This window comes from Bubalus bubalis, chromosome 13, assembly GCF_019923935.1.
Source record: "Bubalus bubalis isolate 160015118507 breed Murrah chromosome 13, NDDB_SH_1, whole genome shotgun sequence".
Classification (NCBI taxonomy): domain Eukaryota; kingdom Metazoa; phylum Chordata; class Mammalia; order Artiodactyla; family Bovidae; genus Bubalus; species Bubalus bubalis.
The window spans coordinates 45212888-45220535 of NC_059169.1; the positions used below are offsets into that span (position 1 = coordinate 45212888).

General features: G+C 38.9%; 1 non-coding gene across 1 annotated transcript; it reads right to left on the reverse strand.

The window, feature by feature from the left end:
* Positions 1-7258: 7258 nt before the first annotated feature.
* Positions 7259-7381, reverse strand: LOC112578604. The gene has a single exon (XR_003102942.2). It is a non-coding gene; the product is annotated as a U6atac minor spliceosomal RNA (small nuclear RNA).
* Between the last annotated feature and the right edge of the window lie 267 nt (positions 7382-7648).

Here is a 7648-nt window from a genome sequence, read left to right on the forward strand (position 1 = left end):
TACACGCTAGCAAAGTAATGCTCAAAATTCTCCAAGCCAGAAATTTCAACAATACGTCAACTGAGAACTTCCAGTTATATAAGGTGGATTTAGAAAAGGCAGAGGAACCAGAGATCAAATTGCCAACATCCGTTGGATCGTTGAAAAAGCAAGAGAGTTCCAGAAAAACATCTGCTTCAAAGCCTTTGACTGTGTCCATTCAGTTCGGTTCAGTTGAGTAGCTCAGTCATGTCTGACTCTTTGCAACTCCATGAGACACAGCACACCAGTCCATCACCAACTCCCGGAGTCCACCCAAACCCATGTGTGTGTATCACAACAAACTGGAAAATTTTTCAAGAGATGGAAAAATCAGATCACCTTACCTGCCTCCTGAGAAATATTTATGCAGATCAAGAAGCAACAGTTAGAACTGAACATGGAACAACAGACTGGTTCAATGTCGGGAAAGAAGTATGTCAAGGCTGTATATTGTCACCCAGCTTATTTAATTTATATCCATAGTACATCATGTGAAACGTGGGGGTGGATGAATCACAAGCTGAAATCAAGATTGCCAGGAGAAATATCAATAACCTCATATATGCAGATGACACCATCCTTATGGCAGAAAGCGAAGAAGAACTAAGGAGCCTCTTGATGAAAGTGAAAGAGGTGAGTGAAAAAGTTGACTTAAAACTCAGCATTCAAATATACAAAGATCATTAAATGAAGACCCATCACTTCATGGCAAATAGATGGGAAAATAATGGAAACAGGGACAGACTTAATTATTTTGGGCTTCAACATCACTGCAAATGGTGACTTCAGCCATGTAATTAAAAGTTGCTTGCCCCTGGAAGAAAAGGTATGACCAAACTAGACAGCATATTAAAAAGTAGAGACATTGCTTTGCCAACAAATGTCCATCTAGTCAAAGCTATGATTTTTCCAGTAATTATGTATGGATGTGAGATTTGGACCATAAAGAAAGATGAACAGTGAAGAATTGCTGCTTTTGAACTGTGGTGTTGGTGAAGACTCTTGAGAGATCCTTGGACTGCAAGAAGATCCAACCAGTCCATCCTAAAGGAAATCAGTCTTGACTATTCTTTGGAAGGATGATGGTGAAAGTGAAACTCCATTACTTTGACCACGGATGGGAAGAACTGACTCATTGGGAAAGACCCTGATGCTGGGAAAGTTTAAAGACAGGAGGAGAAGGGGACAACAGAAGATGAGATGGTTGGATGGCATCACTGACTCAACAGACATGAGTTTGAGCTGTTCTGGGTGTTGATGGTGGACAGGGAAGCCTGGTGTGCTGCAGTCCAAGGGCTTGTAAAGAGTCAGACATGAATGAGCAGCTGAACTGAACTATGCCTTTAAGTTTTTCATTAGCATTTTCCAATGTATCTTTCAATAAGGCTATATTGGAAACTTGAACCCTTTGGAGTGTTCTACATAACAATTAAAATAAGTATCCTATTCTGTTTATTAGGCCTGGGAATCCTTGTTTTTAAGTGCAATTTAATGGATGATCTTGTCTAACTAGTATCTAAGATTTTGCCATTTTTATAAGTATTTATAGCTTTTAGGACCACAGTTTTTAGACATAAAATAAATAGCATGTGTCAAAAGATGATGAACTTAATTCTTTAAAACTTCAGGTTTCCAATTTTTTTTTTTTTTTTTTTTTTTTTTTAGCTTTGTGTTTCTCAGGACCAAACTAATACCTAAGAGGATCTGCCACTTAGTTGACTTTGTTGTGGATTTGTGGTATTTAAGGCAATGGCACCCCACTCCAGTACTCTTGCCTGGAAAATCCCATGGACAGAGGAGCCTGGTAGGCTGCAGTCTATGGGGTCGTGAAGAGTCGGACACGACTGAGCGACTTTACTTTTCACTTCTCACTTTCATGCATTGGAGAAGGAAATGGCAACCCGCTCCAGTGTTCTTGTCTGGAGAATCCCAGGGACGGGGAAGCCTGGTGGGCTGCCGTCTATGAGGTCGCACAGAGTCGGACATGACTGAAGCGACTTAGCAGCAGCAGAGCAGCAGAGTGTATCTCATTACATGAAAACTTTCTTGAGATTGTCAGGTGACCTAGTTTTAATTTAACCCATTGTATGAGCAACCTTATTATGGCCTTGGAGACTTAGAGTTAAGTCTAATATGTCGGTCATACTATTTTAAACATTATGTGACTGCAGCCATGAAATTAAAAGATGCTTATTCCTTGGAAGGAAAGGTATGATCAATCTAGATAGCATATTCAAAAGCAGAGACATTACTTTGCCAACAAAGGTTCATCTAATCAAGGCTATGGTTTTTCCTGTGGTCATGTATGGATGTGAGAGTTGGACTGTGAAGAAGGCTGAGCGCTGAAGAATTGATGCTTTTGAACTGTGGTGTTGGAGAAGACTCTTGGAGTCCCTTGGATTGCAAGGAGATCCAACCAGTCCATTCTAAAGGAGATCAGCCCTGGGATTTCTTTGGAAGGAATGATGCTAAAGCTGAGACTCCAGTACTTTGGCCACATCATGCGAAGAGTTGACTCATTGGAAAAGACTCTGATGCTGGGAGGGATTGGGGGCAGGAGGAGAAGGGGATGACAGAGGATGAGATGGCTGGATGGCATCACTGACTCAATGGACATGAGTCTGGGTGAACTCCGGGAGTTGGTGATGGACAGGGAGGCCTGGCGTGCTGTGATTCATGGGGTTGCAAAGAGTCGGACATGACTGAGTGACTATTTTGATCTGATCTGATAATGTTATATAGAATGCTGCTGCTGCTAAGTCGAGTCAGTCGTGTCCGACTCTGTGCAACCCCATAGACGGCAGCCCACCAGGCTTCCCCGTCCCTGGCATTCTCCAAGCAAGAACACTAGAGTGGGTTGCCATTTCCTTCTCCAATGCATGAAAGTGAAAAGTGAAAGTGAAGTCGCTCAGTCATGTCTGACTCTAGCGACCCCATGGACTGCGGCCTACCAGGCTCCTCCGTCCATGGGATTTTCTAGACAAAAGTACTGGAGTGGGGTGCCATTGCCTTCTCCGGTTATATAGCATATTATCATTATTTATTTATTATATAGCACTATATATGTAATATATAACATTTTAAAATAAATTTTGCTTGAAATGAAGGTGTGGATGAAAGGGGAGTGAAGCTCCGTTATGAGAATGACTATAGCCACTGTTAATATGAAAAAATTGAGTGAACTCAGAGAAGTACCAGATACATTGTCTGTGCTTCTTTTTGTTCCCCAGGCCACAATGCTCAGCTTTGTATCTCATCTCATTCGTCATCAATTGTGATGTCAAAAATGAATAAAGAAGACAATTTAGGTAGTATCAACAAACTTTATTTAGCACTTCATGAAGTAGACAGTTTCTGTTATCAAGGAACTAGAGAACTGAAAAATGGAGCAGAAAGAGAGACGCTTGTACAGAATAAAGAGTAAAAAGAAAAAAAAAAGATAAAAGTATAGAATATCTGATTGTCTGAGGCTACAAAGTCAATCTTTTTTAGGGGAAAAAAGGTACAAGAAAAATGTTTAGACATATCTGACTCCACGTTTGGGGATTGGCAGACTGAATAGACTGCATTTCTGGTCCAGGGGAGCACTTACAGGGACAAAAATTATCTAAGTTAAGAGAAGTGTGTGACAGACAATGAGATGGTTGGATGGCATCACCGACTCACTGGACCTGAGTTTGGACAAACTCTGGAAGATATTGAAGGGCAAGGAAGTCTGGCATGCTGCAGTTCATGGGGTCACAGAGAGTCAGACACATCTGAGTGAACAACAACAAAGAAAGCAATTTCATCAAATGTGCACACATATGTCTTCACACACTTTGCTTTTGAAAGAGAAGTAAAAGAGTAAGTGAAAAGTTCAATTTAGTTATAGGTAGTAAGAAATAATTCTTTTATATTACATGAACCAGGCAATATATCAGGAAAATATAAAAATCAATGATCTAATTTCTATGTATATAGTTAGTGAAATCAGTTCAATATTGTTATTTAAAATATGACAATATTTGAAAATATGCAACCTATATATTATATTGACAGGGATAATCAAAATCATAAGACAAGTAGATATAGAGCAAGACTTAAACATAATTTAAAATAGCATAGGAGAGTATTTATGTAAGGGAGAGAAACAGGAAAATAGGGACTTCAAGAATTGACAAGATACTTGATTTTTTTCTTTCCTGGTAGCACAATGTAAGACAGAAAGTTAAAATTGGATTTTTTTTCAGTCTCAGTTTTAGTTAATGCCTCAAAAGTCAAAAAAATTTAACAAATGCAAAGTACATTCAGACCCTAAACTAAAGAAATTTCTGTGTACTAAAGGCATATTTAGTTGTGAAGTGGGTTCTGTGACTTCTGATCTGCATAAGAATCAGAAGTTGAAAAATCCAGTTGGGAGAATGAATTTCAGATTCAGTACTTCAGGCTTCAGTACTCTTCTTGGAATGGAGAAAGGTGCTTCTTCTTTCCCAGGTGGCTGAATGGTAAGGAATCTGCCTGTATGGTTTGATCCCTGGGTTGGGAAGATCCCCTGGAGAAGGAAATGACACCCACTCCAGTATTCTTGCCTGGGAAATCCCATGGAAGAGGAACCTGGTGTGCTACAGTCCGTGGGGTCACAAAAGAATCAGACAGGACTTTATGACTAAGCAAAAACAAGCTTAAAAAAATATAGGAAAGTTTAAATTTTAAGATATCCACATAGTTTGCTATGGGTTTTCTGAAGTTCAAAGGAAACTGAGATACTATTTGACTCCTGTGAAGAGAAGTCTTACTATAAAAGTTGGAGATGGGACTGCCATTTTCTGGCAATGGAGAGAAGACCCTAAGGATGGTATGTCTGTATTCTATAACAAGTATATTTCTCATAGACTACACAAAATTGAACAAGTATATCTTTCTAGGATTAGCCTAAAGGATATCTAAAAGACTTCTCAGTTTTAAAGATGGACACATTTCTAGAGGTCTAAGGGATAAGGGGATAGCAGAAAGTTGTCAGCCACAGGAAGAATTGTGCTATAATATCAGGTAATTTACCATTCAATCAAAATTGAAGAGCACAACTAATATATTTGCCATGAAGAGGGTACCAGCACCAAAACACATATCCATCAGTCAGATAATAACTGTCCAGCATATATTGTTCCTTGTTCTCCCAAACTCCATCTGTTTTCAATCCAGAGGGGTCCAAAATAACAGATGCAGATTTGGCTAGGAGAAGATGAGAAGGGAAAAGAGACAACTTTTTCCAAATGTAAGCTTTATGACTAAAAGCAGAACTGAATTGGAATTGGGAAGAAATTTTGAATTTTAAAATAAAGTTTTAACACTAAAAATGAATCATTTAATTACCAAAGTAAAATTCTGCTTGTAATTGACATGGGCTAGAAAAGCAATGAGACCTGATCAAGATTTCATTGAAAGTTCCAAAAGGGAAAAAAAAAAATCTAGAACATAGACTTTATGTATGTACATATAAGAGTTAGGTAAAGACAAGTAGGAACATTTTAAGAGAATTTATTGTCTGTGTGAAATCACTTAGAGAAAAGAACCAGAAGCTTCAGGAAAATTTTTATGATTGAAGCAAGTGCAGAAATGGTGAAAAAAAGTGACAAAAGATGATGGAGATTAAAAAGTAAGAAAGAGTCAAATCATTAAAGATTCGTAGGTCAAGATAGAGTTTCTGAAATTTATGCTAAGTGCAAAAGATGACAACCATTGAAGAGTTTTAAACTGCTGAGCAAAATGATCAATCAATGTCACATTTACTCATTTTAATTCAGTAATATCTCTCAGAGTGGTTCTATATTCTCCCTTCCTGTGGCCACTACTCCCACAGTTCTAATAAATTCACTAATCCCAGAACCTATTACTTCTCACCTGAACTATTATAGGAGACTTTTAAAAGACCTCTTAAATGTATATTCTTGTTAAAGTACAACTTTGATCATCTCTATTTCCTATTCAGTAAGTCTTCATTAGCTAAAGGATGCGTTACCCTATTCTTTGACTTAATATTCAAAGCTCTCTGTTTTGGGTTCCTGTCTAGTTTTACATCACAACTTAGCTACCAACTTGAACTCTTCCACATTTGCTATATTCTTGCAATTATTCCTTCCCATCATTTTCCTCAAGCAGTTTCCTGTGCTCTTACACTATTCTTCTTCTCTGTGGGGTCAAATTCTCTCTTTGCACAAAAATGTAATCCTAATACCGCTTCTGGTGTCCACAAAATCTTCTTTGACCAACTCAAGCCAGATTCTGTGTCCTTCCCCTTCTTTGTGTTATAATTTAATTAATTAATCAGGAAAACATGTATACAGAGTTGTCAAATGGAATGCCTTCTGCTAGGCATCTCTCTCTTTCTCTCATTTCTAAAGTAGGATACATAAGATAAGTTTTGGCACATGTGGCACTAAAAACATAATGCTTTATCCAAATGAAAGATGTATCATGCAATGGTATAACTTGATAATCCCTACAGTAGAATTTTATACTGTCTGTGTGACCTCACAAGGCAAACTCTAAGTATCTCCAGGAGGGATTGGAGATGGCTTTATGAAGGAGGTATGCCTAGGCTTTGATGAAGATAAGAGTTTTTAGACCAAATGGGTCAAAGGCATTTCAGACAGAAAGAATGTCTGTTTATGCATTAGCACCTGTGGGATACATATAACTGACAGTGGAAACTGAGTCTACCTCCTTACATTTTCAGTTTCCGAGTTTCATATCCTACACAGAATAAGCAAGAATATCTTTTCTGTTCAACCCCTTCAACTACAGATCGTGAAAACTGGGCAGCTCACAGAGCCTTCCCTGATATAACCTATCATATATCCTTAGGCAACTGTCACCATCGTGGTTCCAAACAAGGTTCATCATTGTCCTCATAAAACCCTCAGCACACACTTTCCCAAAACAGAGAAGATATTGAGGGGAACACTTCCTCCACCCCTGATATTTTCCTCCTTGGGCAGAGTCACACGTTAACATTGTAGTCTGACCCTTGTCTGTCAGCTCCTTTACTCATTGCATGTGAAAGTGTTAGTCACTCTGTCATGTCTGACTCTTTGTGACCCCATGAAGTACAGCCTTCCAGCCTCCTCTATCATGGAATTCTCCTAGCAAAAATACTAGAGAGGGTAGCCATTTCCTTCTTCCTGACCCAAGGATCAAACCTGGGTCTCCTGCATAGTAGGCAGATTCTTAACCATCTGAGCCATGAGGGAAGCCCAAACAGTGGTTAGATGCCACAAAGTAGTTGGCAATGTCTTAACTGTATGCATGTTGTCAGGCCTGAGAGCCTTGTCCATCCTTGTCAAGGGGAGCGCTATCCTTCTCTCCTTTCATATAACACTCATGGCATAGCAGGAGTGAGTTTACTATAGCTGAGTCTGGGAAAAGAAACCAGGCAGTATGACTCTGCCCTTTCAACTCTTCTTTTTCTTGGGAACTTATCTGAGCATCCTAAAATTCATTCTTCTCTGTTCCTTTACATCAAGGGAAGACAAGGCAGCCCCAGAAAGCTGACTATGAGTGGGTGAAAAAGTTGATTTAATTCAGGAATTCCAAATCAGTAAGTCTGTTTCTTTCTTTCTCATTTTCTTCTTTCCTTCCATCCTTC